General features: G+C 41.0%; 1 protein-coding gene across 14 annotated transcripts in view; it reads left to right on the top strand.

The window, feature by feature from the left end:
• Positions 1 to 14,638, top strand: part of NCKAP5 (NCK associated protein 5) — a 435,119-nt gene that overhangs the window by 21,012 nt on the left and 399,469 nt on the right. The window contains exon 1 of one of the 14 annotated variants that reach the window (XM_072040700.1): positions 595 to 832. The exons of the other annotated variants lie outside the window; for them this stretch is intronic. The gene's annotated coding sequence lies outside the window, so the exon portion shown is untranslated. Of the gene's footprint in view, positions 1 to 594; positions 833 to 14,638 lie in introns of those variants that run through there. 14 annotated transcript variants of the gene reach the window in all.

Here is a 14,638-nt window from a genome sequence, read left to right as displayed (position 1 = left end):
CCAGTAGATATATATATATTTTAGATTTATGCCGTTGCAAATGTCTTGGCCACTAAAGGGATGAAATATATGCTGAGTGCTCCTCGTGGACGGCTCTAAGCGTGTTTTCTGCGTGTGGCTCTCTCTGGCTGACCTTGCTGAGGAGACCTGGAAGTCAGCGTGGGAGCCCTTTGGAAGAGCACAAGACAAACAATTACAGGTTTGTGCGCCCAACCTTACTGGCAGGCAGTGTCCTGGAGGCATTAATAAGCTGTGAGATCACAAAACATCTGGAGAGGTATCAGCTGACAAAAGCTAGCTAGTATTGATTCATAGGGAATGAATTCACTCTGACAAATGTGGAAATGGAGACAAATGGGAAAAGCCGATTGGCAGCTTGAAAAGACTTGGTGAGGAGTTGCAATATTGATGTTACATGTACGGATTTGCAAGTACATCCGTAGAAATTGCTTTAGTAGCCATGCTTAGATAAGAGGACAGGCACTTGCTCTGCAGGTTTCTTTATACGCAGTCTTTAATTAGCCTTTAATTAAATTAAGACTTTAATTAGTCTTTAATCCATAGCTGATCTGTGCTCAGTGGGTTCTGATCCCTTCACTAGAAGCACAACATTTCTGAGAGGACACTAAGAAAACGTAAGAAGCAAAGACAGAACGAAGACCATCTGATCTTAATTTGTTAGTGGAACAGAGCCCTCGTGGACAGGTGCTTTTGGTATCCAACATCAAATAATCGATCATCACTCTGCAACCTGGAAACAACTTCATGTTGGTGATCCAAGTGTGTACGCTTGCAGCAGGGCTGATAATAACATCGCTGTTCCTTAGTTGGGGTAAGTAACCGGTACTGCACTGCAGGGGATTAACTCTACCGGCCTCCATCCTATTGTCCCTTCCTAGCAGAGGCTGTAGGAGGGGAAGAAAGGGATTGGGGGTTCCTGGAGGCTGCAGACAGTGCAGTTGGCCACCTATTCTGGCTGCTTATCACAGGCTCTAGCTTACTGAATGCGTTGAGATCCATAGGGATTTCATCTTTGTGTGTAAATGAATTAGTGTGATCTATTTTATCCCGTAGCTGTTTGTGTGGAATTACGCTGTGTATAAACCACTGATATTTCTGTGCAGAGTCATTACATAGGAGCTACTGAAATGATCTGCCTGTCTTATAAGAGCCCAGTGTCTTCCTATAGGTTTTTGCAGATGTGTTCATTATGTTGACTCCTTGATTGTTACGCTAGTGACTTCATTCTTTCCCCAGCCTAGTGCATGATTTTGAGCAAGATTTGGTGTAGCCCTCAAGTCAGTGCAGGTTATTTAGCACAGAAACCGAATGAGTGCAAATAGATATCTGCTTTCTAATTTCACCATTGACAGACATCTGGGAGCCTGAGCTGAAGCTGATGAGAAACTCCTAACTCCCAGATGTGGCCCTAGGTCAGGAAAGTACTCAAGCATGTATTTAGCCGTAGGTAGGTGCCTCAGTCCTGCGGATTTTCACACATTCTAAGATTCATTTTAAATATATATCTTCTAATTGTAGTTGCTTTCCTCGAGCAACTTTATAAATGCTCGTGTCGGAGCTTCAATTCCACTTCCACTCCTGGAGGAGAGCGGAGTTCCAGTCTTATGTCTGCCAACGTTATTTATCATTTGAGGGATGCCTCCCAGTGGAGGCATCTGAAAACAGAACATGATGCTTTTTTTCTTGCTGTGAAAGATGAAGTCTCTACTATAATGATGAAGTTTCTTCCATAAATTATAATAAAACAGTAAATCTTTCCCTTTTTTTTCCCCTCCCCCTCTCTCTCACAGAGTGCCTATTGCAGATGACTAGCATAGTTTTTGACACAGGAGGAAGCTTATGATGATGCTGTGCAGAGAGATAGGAGTAGTTATACCACACAGCTTTATATTTCTTCATAAGAAAGTCTGCATGCATCAGCGTTAGAGAAAGCACTTTTCCAGACGTGCCTCTGAAGGGCGGTGTTTGAGGATGAATGCATTTTCCCAAATGATTAAGAGCCAGTGTTTGCAAAGCACTTCATTATCTTTGGATGGGCAAGGATGCAAATTTGGAGCACTGACAATGATTGCTTTGGAATGCTTACGCACAGCTATTGTATGCAAACTGCACAAAACAGCAAGGTGGCCCATTGTTCAGGTAAGAGTGTAATTTAGATTTTTTTCAGATGATGTCATAACTTTATTCTTGTCTTGGCAAAACCACTTGTAGAAGGCAAAACAGACTTTGCACATTAAATCTGCTTGCTGGGTGTCAGATTTGACCATGTTAAGGCCAATCCTGCAAATGATTACTATCAAGCATAATACTTCCCACTAATTCTGACTGGACAGTGACCCAGGTTTGTGTCACCTCTATATATACACAGACACGTGCTTTATTTGTGCCATAGATTTCAGCAGAATACCTACTATTTCAGAAGCTGACATCCCTCCATGTTTTGTTGGATTTATTGCTGGTTAAAGTTCTGTTTGTTTATTTTCTACTTCATTATCTCTTATCTTGTTATGAAGACAATGGATTTAATTTTGTGCAATCACTTATACTTTCTGTCAAAAAGGCAGAAATGTCATCTTTATACTGCGGGAAGCTAACATAGTTCTACAGAACCAGAGCCACAACAATCATATGCTGATAAATAGAAACCTACACTACCTCACGGACAAATAACTCCAATCTGGATTTCTTCCCCCAAATGGGAAATGTTCCTGCAAGTGAGACCAGGCAAAAATCATGTGATCAATTATAAATGTGAAGTGCCAGTAAACCACTCAGTTATGTGCTATAAAATTAAATAGGAAATATATAAACATGAAGGTTCTTTAAAATGCATATGCAAATGCCATGATTCTATTAGGGGTACAGGAAGATAAGAACTGATTACAAATGTAATGTTTTATACTTTTAAAAACAAAATGTGGTGAAATATTTTAACTTGATTTTATCTTTATTTAACACATTTTTTTGGGGGGGTTGCATTAAAAATGTAAGACTTCTACATAAGTAGCTGAACTAACTGCTTAGCAGATAAACCAAATTGGGCAGCTGTCATGGAGCCCTTTTACTTTACAGATGCCAGTAAATCAATGTTGTTCAGCGTCAATCAGGATCCATCTCCAAATCCACTCTCTAGAGGACTCAATGCCACTAGCACATGTGTCTGTCTTATACATTTGGCACGCTACTGTTAGTGATGGGTGTACTTTTAACTGTACACTTCTATTATCATGTGGCTCCAAAATGACTGATAAATTCAATATTGCACAACCAGGGTCAACTCATGCTTAAACAGATTTCAGTGAGATGGAGACTCTGCATTTAGAAAGAGGCATGGCAGAAATACAAACACAGATTTTAGTTTACAAACAAACAAACAAACAAGGGTAGCTCTTTCCAAGGAAGTTATTCTTGAGGTGCATAATGTGATTTTTCCATAGAGATAAAAATAGGGGAGCTGCAGAGTGGACTCTTAATTTCTTGATGAGCAAAGGTAAAGACTGACTTTCTGGAAGATACTTGCCAACCAAATGCAGTTTGCTGACTGTACACAGAATTGAGAGAGTGAAATCATGTTTGTTGTTATTATTATTTTATTTTCAATGCAGGTGTTAGACGAGATGATCTAATGGTCCCTTCTGGCCCTCTGGCTAAGTGTAGCCTCCACTTGACAATATTTGTGGAGCTCGCTCAAACGCTTTTTACCAGGCCTTTGGGGAAGGAGGTTCCTAATGGGGAAGAACTTTATAGAGCAGAAAAGTGTTCGCCAGTGGAAATATTTGCTGTTGGCAGTTGATTTTTTCTTTTTTTTTTTTTTTTTTTTTTTTGAGGGGGGGGGTGGTAGAAGGGGGATGTTTGCCAAGGTTTTCATTTGAAATGTCTTTTAAATTTTCATTAAAGGTGCCTATGGCAATACTCAGGCATGTCTTTGTATATTTAGCTCTGGAAAAAAAAAGTAGCAGCTTTTTTCTTTCTTTTTTTTTTTTTATTCTCCAAGGCAGAGAAACAAGAGTGCACATATTATTTCATGGCAGAGGTAAATTTCAACTCTTATTTGTAAGTCTCAGGAAAAAAATAGGGGGATATGACTAGCATCTGTCTCATGTCACCTTTCTTGGAAGCAATGCTTTCCAGCTATGCTAAATTCATCCATCTCTTGAGCAACCTGTCAGATTTAGAGAATCAGAGTTGTGCTTTTGTTAGCTCTGGTTCACCTAAGAGGACTGTGGACTCCCTTTTGGAAATCATAGCGATTATTTAAAAGCAGGCCTAGCTGCGTTTATAAAAGTAGCACAGTGTAATGGTGTGATTTGTAACCACGGATAAGCCATCAAATATCCAACCTGCCAGACGAGCAAGGTATTAGGCAGTCCATTGTACAGGTTATGCACAGTTGCCAGCTGGATTTGTGGCTGCAAAGCAATCTGGAAAACTTAGGACGGCTTGTGGGTGGGAATGCCGACAAAATGTTTGCAAGCCTTTTGCGCAGTTTAGCCATTTCTAATTTAGAAATGATAACAGCTTTTTGGGCAAACACTTCGCTTATGACCCGCTGCATTCAATACGATGCTCAGAGCAGAGGTCGGTGCACGGAGCCATGCTGTGTGGCACAATCTGTCACGGAGCTGCATGAATAATGCCTAAGTGAGCCTTTTGTGCTGGCCACAACAGAGACAACTGGCTCTCCGGGTGTAGGTGCTGCTGGGGTGGATTGTCCTCTGAGGAGACAGCTGTCACCAACGCCTGATATGCAACAGGCAGTGTGGCTTGTGGGCTTACAATGGCTGCAACATCCAAAGGCCATATGTAGTGGTCTCATTAATTTCTTGGTTGCCTCCTGCACAGGCTGTTGGAAATGTTTAAAAGTGCAAGTTCAAAAGGGAGAGTAATGTATCATGTCAGGATTTTCTCCCTCAGTCATGCAAAGCAAACGGAGAACCTGCTGAGTTTGGAAGCAAGAAGTTGTAACGACGAGGGGATATCTTAATTGTGGGCCTCTTAAATGGCTTCACTTTACACTGTACTGCGTTACTCACACAGTCAAACCGTCCAAAAAGATACTGAAGACACGCAAAGTCCTTCGGGTATTTCCAACCTGAGATATTTATTCACTTGGTTCTGTCTCATTGCCCAGCAGATGTTTATCTTTTGCGAGGAATGTAAGGAAGACATCTGCAGAATTCCTTGGATGTTCAGCTATGGATACAGCTGTGAAGAAAAACACATGATGTGTGTAATGTTTTATTGTAATCTTCTTAGCTTTATTTCTCCTTTCTCGGCTTACGATGGGTATTGTAGGCATAGCCATGTTCTGCATCTCACTCTGGGGTTGTTCACCTCTGGCTTACTTTAACAGCTTTGGGAAAACATTTTGATTTTGAGCAGCACTTTGCATCATCTTTGCTCCCTGTTTTTGCCAATGGGAAGTTCCTTTCCAGTCCATTCCTTGATATTTCATTTTAACTACACTTTCCCACCCTCTCAGTAGAGGCTGCTTTTGCCTGAACTGGGCAGGCCTTTTACAGCAAGCACCAAGTGTGGAAATATTCCCGGGCAGGGCTTTTTACAGGACAACAGCTTTGCTTTCAGAAGGATATATTTGATTACAATTGGCAGCTTTGAAACCACAGTAGACCATTTAAAATTTAAGTTATAGCAGCTTGTGTGTGTTTTAGGTTTATTTCTTATCTGCAACTGAATGTCTTTAAAAATGATGCAAAGTAAAATTAGCCCCATGCTTTGTAAAACAAAAATGTCAATAAAATCGCTTCTAATCTTAGCTGTACTACAAATTTACAAACTCCTTAGTACAAATGCAAAGTGTTGTAAAGTGTGAACAGATAAACATTGCTTAGTGGTAGCTACAGCTAGAGCTAGCAGGAATAGCAGTCAGGAAGGATTCTTCTGTTTCCTCTTTGTTGTCCTGCTCTGTCACATGGTTTCCTTTTTAGGTATAAAAGTTAATCTGAAAACCCGATTTTTGGATTCAAAACTCAGCTGTTCCTGAGGGAGGAGGATGGTTGAATTATTAATAGCTGATGTCCAGTTCAGCCTTTTTTCCTCAGCTTTGCTGTCTCGGCAGTTCTAAGTTCAGAGTCACCATGATCCTTATTGCTCTGCATCTAAAATCTATCAGCATCGTCCTGTATCCTTCTTTTTGTTCTCCACAGACTGTCTTTTCTGAAGAGAGCATTATGCCTTCTACCTACTCCATAGTGCTTTGTGTTCCCTTTATTTCCAAATGAAAATGTCTGTAGACCGAGTTAACAATCAGTACAGGAAAATGGTGGGGCCATAGTGAAATATGACAAATATTTCTACACCTGCCCTGTTAATTACTCCTGCAAACATTATAACCATGAATGTAAACTGTGGTTGCAGACCATACTGGGGTGGCTTTGAAAACCTTAGCACTAGTGGAAACTTCTGAATGTTGTGTCTGGCTGGCAGAGCGTGTGGTGGTGGCCTTGCCTTGAGTACCACGTGCAGCTTTTTGCACCACAATATAAGGACATAAAACTATTAGAGCATCCCAAGGAGGGCTACGAAGATGGTGAAGGTTCTGGAGGGCAAGATGTATGAGGAGCAGCTGAGGTCCCTGGGTTTGCTCAGCCCTGAGTAGAGCAGGCTGAGGGGAGGCCTCATGGCGGCCTGCAGCTCCCTCAGGAGGGGAGCGGAGGGGCAGGCACTGAGCTCTGCTCTCTGGGGACAGTGACAGGACCCGAGGGGACGGCATGGAGCTGGGACAGGGGAGGGTCAGGCTGGGGGTTAGGGAAAGGTTCTGCACCCAGAGGGTGGTCGGGCATTTACCAAGGATGTGGTCACAGCACTGAGCCCCCCAGAGTTCAAGAAGTGTTTGGACACTGCTCTCAGACACAGAGCCTGGCTTTGGGTGGTCCTGTGTGGAGCCAGGAGTCGGACCTGATAATTCTTGTGGGCCCCTTCCAACTCAGACACTACAGAATCACAGAGTATCCCAAAACCTGAGGGCCAGTGGAGCCTTGTTTCTTCCAAGTGGTGGTAACTGAGGTTGGAGTCACATCCCTTGTGTATCTATAGATTTCTGGTGGGATATCCCAGGGCAGCACTTTAAAATTGGTTGCAGTATTAGTCATTTCCTGGCTGCTCTTCCCCTTTAAAAATCCATTATCTATGCCCATGGCATGAGAATAAATACTTTTATGTAAATATTTTCCAAATGAAATTACTCATTATTAATACAGATAGTTATGAAGGCAAATACAAACAACGTGTCAGCAAAAAGCATAATTATTAAAGAATTTAGTCCACAAGCCACATAATGATTCATAGAACACCTGACTTTTTTTTTTTTTTTTACTTCTCAGGTTTTTTTCTTCCTCATTAGATATATATTCCATAAGACATTTTTATTTCCTCTAATTATGGATCTGACTGGTGTTACAGCACAGGTTTACCAGAAAACTTGTTTTGGTGTCTGATAAACTGGAAGCACAGGGGCAGGATTCCTTGAGTAGCAGGTCTGCTCAAATGGAGGAGTGGAGGAGGTGACATCAGGTTAACATAAACTGAATTACATAAACTGAGTTACAGTTACATGAGGTTCACCTGACGTGAAGCTGCATTATGAGATGGGAAGGCAAGCAACAGCTTTTTGCTGTAAAGGAAAGGCTTCAGTGACACTTGATTGAAGCCTGCACACATAAGGTGCTAGGATGGTGGTGAATACTACTGGAAAATGAAGAAGGCAAAATATCATTAAATTCTGGAATGCCTTCTAATTTTCACTGTAGTGAGAAACTGCCTTGCTGGAAGGTTAGTGCTTTGGAGCAGGTCTGAACTTCATTTTGCTGGAAGAGGGATGGGGCAAAACTTGTTCCTGTTTAGCTGCTGTTACTTTAATCTTACTGTCCTGCAAAGAGGACTTTAATTTTGTTTTCTTCCTTAGGAATACTTCGCATGGAAGCACATCAATATAGCAATAGATTTTTATCGTCTTATGGGATGGGAGAAGATGAGAGGATGAAAATTTATATATATATAGAGAGATATATATAACTATATATAAAAAACTATATATATATATAGTTTTTTTATATATAGTTAAGTGCATATTATCTTGTCTGTAATGTTTTGAGTAACTAATTTAAAGACAAAAAACAAAAAATAAGTCAATCTTCAGTGTTCTGTGATGCCTTCCTGCCTCAGGTCTCTTAAATCACAGCTGAATCTCTTTTATGAAGCCTCAGGGAAAGTTGAAGGTTATGTTCCTTGCTTTCTTTTGTAAATATGTTACAGTCCATTTCATCTAGAATCACTCTTTTCACAGCTGGCTGTTGAGTCAGTTCTAGTTTACCGTGATTTAAGTTACTTTACATCTTAATATCCTGGTTTTTAGTTTTGTAGATTTTTTTTTTCCAGATACGAAGAACATTAATGTTTATATAGATGAAGGTGGTTTCAGTGGACATCTAAAACTACATCTTTCCTTTTGCACATTCCAGATCTATGAAGAAAATGTAAAAATTTTCATCCAGAGCCACATTCTTAAAAAATGACTACATGTTCATGCTTAAGGAATAATCACATTGAATAATTCTCTCGCTATTTAGTTTATATTTAAAAAAAAATCCAAAAAACACAAGTTTTATCAGATTTTCCAGGTCAAAGGAAGTAAGTATACTGAGAAGTATGTTAGGAGGAACCATGGTCATTTCAGAGAAATGTTTGACTGCAGTTCTGTTTGTAACTCTTACTTATGTTAAGGGATTTTCCTCTATATGCATGCTCCCTCAGTACTTATCAGCAAATCAGCTACCAGACCATAAAATAACTGCAGACTGTTTTATTATACTGCTTTTTGTGCAAACTTCATGATTTGAGGTCAGAAATTTTTGTTTTTTCTTCTGCTTTTTATTTAAGACTCCTTGTTTCCACAGATTCCATAGGCTCTGTCAATCTGAATTCGAGCATCTTGCATGCAGAGCTGGACTATAACATTACTTGAAATCAAGGGGGTAACAAAGTCAGAAGGAAATGACACCAGTCTATTTGCTGCATTCACTTGAAGGTCTTTGGCTGGGGCCAGGTTCAGAGGTTTAGGGACACAACTGAATTTTCCAAACACAAAATTATAACAGCAATGTTTTTGCCACTTGTAAAACAGAAGAAAAAGATGGACTGAGCAGCACCGTGGTGCTGCTTGTAAGATACTTACCAGTGTTCATGGGGATGATCTAAACTTTGGATGTTTTGCTGGGTTTATCTTTGAAACTTAAATCAGGATCCTATTTTATCTGCAATTGAAGCTGACAGATGGTTAAGGAGAATAAAAAAGCTTTGGGGTTTTGGCCTATCATTAACTGCTTTATAGTGAAAGCTTCTAAGCGTCTGGGCTTAAAAATGCGGTGTGTGTCCTCCAGTAGTACATGTTTATTCTTGATTCTTACATCTTTCATTTTCTTGCCAGAGGGGTAGGTGGATTTGCTGTGCTGGGGAAATATGACTAAACTTGGCCTGAAACTTAACAAATTGTATGCTCTTTGCTTATAATTATTAAGCCACAGATTAGCAGATCTAGCTTTAAATAAGCAGCAGCTCTGAGCCTCTCCTTTCTGCACTATGAGATGCTGAGGAGCTGATGGAGCAGGACTCCTTATCTTGCAGCTCTGAGGAGCCTATCTTCCCTCTTGTTTGTCTAACAAAGGTCTAATCACCACTCAGGCCAGAGTCCATCAGACTATTTTTTGGCAAGACAGTATTCCAGTGCTCCCAGCTCTTTTCCCATAAAAAGTTACTTTTTCTTCCTCTCTCCCCTCCCAAATCAGCTTTACTGTTCTGTGGCTTGGTCAGCCTTTTTGTATCTCTTTCATCTGTGACACAACACCAACAAATGTCTCATGTTTTCTTCTTGCACAGTTGGAATAAATAAGTATTATTCCAGGAACTCCACGGAAGATGAGAATACAATAGGTCAGTTGGGATGGACCTATAAAGAATGACCTTTAGGAGGCTTGGGACATTAACCACCTTGCTAGGAAGCCTGTGCCAGTGCCTGCCAACCCTCCTGGTAAATAAACTTTTCCTCATGCCCAGTCTGAACGTCCCCTGGCACAGCTGTGTGCCATTCCCACGTGTCCTGCCATCAGATACCAGGGACAGAATGACAGAATCAGTCCCGCAGTGCAATAGGAAAACTTTGGACAACCTAGAAGTCCTCAAAGACCAATATAGCTCCTGAGCTGCAAAGCTGTGACATCATTTGTACAGTGATGTTTAGTCCTGTTTTCTCCCTGATCATGGACCAAATGAATGTATCCTGTTCTATTTATTCTTCATATTGGATGGAAGAAGTCCCTTTTCATGTAAAAGGGTTACTGAATCCCTGTAAATTCCCACTGCGCAGCTGCAGACTACTGCATTGGTGCTGCAGACAGTATTGCTGTTTTTCTTAATGAATGTAATTCCTTATTTCCCTAAAAATTGTTGATTAAATGAAGATAAATTCCCTCTTCGCTTCACTTTATCGTCTATCTTTTTGGATTGCTATCTGCCATGCCCAATCTACTTCCATCTGGAGATTTTTAATTGGGAAGAAAGAGGTGGTAATCTTTTCTTTTAATTACAGTATGGAAGTAGCATAAAAATAGAACATGAAATATGTTCTGTGTGCTAGGGTTATTATGGCTTAAAGGCTGGGTCTACGTTTCCAACTGCTTGCTGCACAATCAAAAGCTGAACTTGTCCTTTTTATTGAAGAGTACCGACCAGAATATAGTTAGCGATGGTAGCTGAGGAAAAGTAATGTGATGCCGTTGAGGCCCCGTGCAGCCCCGTGCCCCGTTGCTGTGAGGAGGCAGCCCAAAGAATAGCTGCAGAAGAAAAGAACAATGAAACGCTCCCCACGTGCTGTCGTCGTGTAGACAAGTCAATCCATCACGGGCGCACAGCCTAGCATCTGGGAGATCCAGATGATACACACTGTAGTTTTCCTGTATCAGCAGTAGTGTCTCTATTGTTGCCTTTTAAAAGCGCTTTCCTAGGGAGGCCTAGGGCATGATTGAAATGCTTGTTATTGCAACTGCTCTGGCTCCATCAATCTTCATGCATGATCCAAGGCCAACCTGGTCTGGGGCTCTTTATCCACCCCTTCTGCTTGCAATTTTTAAGAATGAGCTTACTGACCGTAGTGCTAACAATCTCTTCCATTTGAACCATACGCACCTACCACGTAGTGAAGAGGACACCTTCTAATTGTGACTCTAATTGCTTAGTGCAAAAATATTTGTCTTAACTGACTAAATCCCCGTCAGACCTTCATCTTGGTGTGTTTATGGCTGTTTTTTCTCATGTACATTCCTGTGGATTATTTTGCAAGCCATCTCATGGGTGTGTTGAGCATCCAAGCATCCTCACAAACAGTTACTGCAGATGTATAGCTGTAATTCAGGTGAATCATCATTCCCCTTGTTAAAGTTTTACAGCAAAATATTTGGCTAAACACAAATGGGAGAGGTCTATTTAGGGATCAGAACAAAAGCAAACTAGGCTTATCATGCAAGGAAGAAAATTGCTTCAGACATGCAGTTTATTTAGATTTAATAAGACCACAGCTGGGCAATATGTTTAGAAGTTAAGTGCTGTTCTATTGTCAAAATACTCAGGGACTTATTCACTCTTGGTGTGTATCAACACAAGACCCTTGACTAGGATTCCTGGAGTGGAAATCTGGGGTAAGCAATCATTTGCAGAAGCATACTGTGTTCGAATCTCTGTTGCAACTGGAGAAGGGATAAATGTGATCCCAAAATACGTGATACTGGTCTGGGTAGCTAGAGAATGCACTGATTCAGAGCATCACTACTGAGGCTCTGGAAACTCCAGCTACAAACAGAATCACATTTCTTCTTGCAGACATCCAGCTGTCCGTTTTTGCTCCTGCACTATGGAATATGATTAACAGTGCTTTGTCATCAGAAGGTGTTTAAAATATTTCTGTGGATTATTTAAAACTTAGAATGCATCTGTGAGAAGTTGTCTGTGGGCTCTGTGGTTAAGACGACAAATTCTAGTTCACTGGGGAAAAAATGTCCTGGCACAAGTCTCCTTTGATCTGGTGAACGCTTGTTGTTGCCTTGGAAATGAAAACAGGATAGAAGATTCAGCTGCCCATCCTATAGCACCTTAAGGCCTAAGAACTCATAGTGGGGGGGGGGGGGGGAAATCCTTAAAAGTGAGTATCAGGTCTGGGAAACTGAAATGCTGAACTTGCTACCTCTTCCCAGACTGGCTGTTTATTCTCTTGTCCTTCTTTGTCAGCTCTATTACCTTTATTTCTGTCTTTTGCTGGTTCGTTGACAAAAATACCCTAATTCTGGCTTGACTGTTTACATGTGCACATGTCTACTTAGCTGAGTAATCATAAATACCCCTATCCTGCAGTTCTGTTTGTTCAGAATTCACCCACAGAGTTACTTGGTGGAGGATGAGCAAACTCAGTAAAGAATGATATGGTCAGGGAGCTTTATTTGCTTTTGGAGGAAGAGTGAGGTAATTGGAAGATCTTACAGCTAATATACAGAACTGTCTTGCTTTATTTTTATGACCTTAGAAAACATGGACTTGTGTACTAGTCATGCTGTAACTCTTTGTCCCCCTTTCTTTCCTGTGCCTTTACAAGAAAAATTCTACTAAAATGTTACTTGTGCTCAGGAGAACTTAGTACAGCATTGTGAATAGTTTTTTTTTTTTTGGTGATAGTTCTCATGTAACGCAGTTACAGGACCTGAACTGTCTCTTCTAGCAATGCAGTTACAGGACCTGAACTGTCTCTTCTAGCAGAGGATTTTGTAAGTAAATTCTTCAATATAACTGATGGAAGTTCCTCTCCTGCCACTGCAGTCATCAGAAGAGAAGGTTATCCCTATTCTGCAGAACAAGGAACTAAGAAGAAAGGATATCAGCAAGTCTGTAGCTGAATCTGACAGATGTCAGTTCTCTTGTTTCCACCTCGTGGCCACAATTCCTGCCCCAGCTCTGCCTCTCCAATCTGTGCTTTGCCCCTGCATCACCCTCAGACTGAAGTCAGAGGGTCTCTACAGTAAGAGTTGGGCTGTTTCAGTAGATGTCTGTTGCTGGCTTACTGCTGACACTGAGAACAGTCTGGGGGCACCTTTCTTTGACACGTTTTACCTCTAGCTGCTATTTAGGAACACAGAGTAGTAGCTTGCTTCCTATGGTATCCTTAGGTGTAAGTTTTGTCAGAGAACTGGCATTGCCCAGTTCCTTTTAGAGAGGGATCCACAGGTTAGAATAGAAATGGGCGGAAAGATTTCTGCCCAGCTCTGATAAGGTTCTTCAGGTACAAGAGGGACTGAGGTTTAATGTGTACTTGACTTCAGCACATGCTGCTGTTTTTGTTTTCTAAGTCTCTCCCCGTGCACCATACTGAATGCTGTGGCCAGCCACCGTCTGGGAGATCTCCCTCCAAGCACAAAGCAGCCAACACTAAGTTTACATAGTGCTCAGTAATGTGGTGCCAGCAAGCGATGCTGCCTTTGTGGATGTACTTTCTATGCCTGCAGATAGTGAGTGGTGAGTACCGCCACAAAGAAACCCCGTTGTTAACCGAGAAAGCTAAGTAACTTGCCCAAGGACACACTTTCAAGTGGCTAGTTCCACCCTGCTTAATTTTTCGTGGTGTACTGTTGAAGGCAGTGCAGTTTAGCATGAGCAGAAGGGATCACCCATGCAATCTTTCAGCAGCATGCTACAAAGGCCAAGTTTTCTATATGAAGCAGAACAAATCCTGACTGTTTTGTTTCCAGGTATTATAAACTAGTCCAGACTGAGCAGGGTACAGGTGGAAGCAAAACTTACTCCTGACTGTTACTGTTTTTCCTCTTTTGCTGCACAGAGAGACTACAATTGTGTAACAGGAGAGACAATTTTAGACTCTTTTGTACTCAGGAATACAGTAAGTTATGTTTTACCTGTCCGTCTCCGGAGAAGAAAAGCTTTAATTAAGTCTTGCTTTAATTATGTCCCATCTATGCAGTACCTAAATGCATTATGAAAGTACGACACTTGCTTTTTGCCTGCCTTCTGGGAAGGGTTAGATGCTGAGCTCTCTGATACTGTATAGAGTTCCAAGTACTGTTATTAAAAGAGTATGTGAAACAAAATTCTTAATATATGAATTGTTATGGTAATTGCTAAGTAGTGTTGAAAACCTGATTAAGGGATGATACGGTACTTTCTGCTGAAATAACTTCCCCAACACCAGTGGGACTTCATGCAGGCACCGATAATCTGCTAGTACGGCTGGTATCCTGGGCCACAACACTATTTCACAAAACTCAGTGGTTGACCACTTTCACTGGTAACACTGTGTATTATTGTTCTGTGCTGTTTCAATTAATATTTTAATAATAATAATAAAATCTTTGTAGGCTGTCTTACCGTAACAAAGCTAGTGCAAATGTAATTGTTTCTTATGTTTATTGAAAATGCTTTCCTTGAAATAACTTCCCAGGCATTATTTTATTACAAGCTGTGAGTCCGTATGACCAAGGCTTTGTTAGGAATGTGTAAACCAAACCTTAAGCTTTTCTAGGTGTCCATAGTTACTCTCTATGCTGAG

This window comes from Anas platyrhynchos, chromosome 7 (genome assembly GCF_047663525.1).
Source record: "Anas platyrhynchos isolate ZD024472 breed Pekin duck chromosome 7, IASCAAS_PekinDuck_T2T, whole genome shotgun sequence".
Classification (NCBI taxonomy): domain Eukaryota; kingdom Metazoa; phylum Chordata; class Aves; order Anseriformes; family Anatidae; genus Anas; species Anas platyrhynchos.
This window is presented reverse-complemented; position numbering and strand designations above follow the sequence as displayed.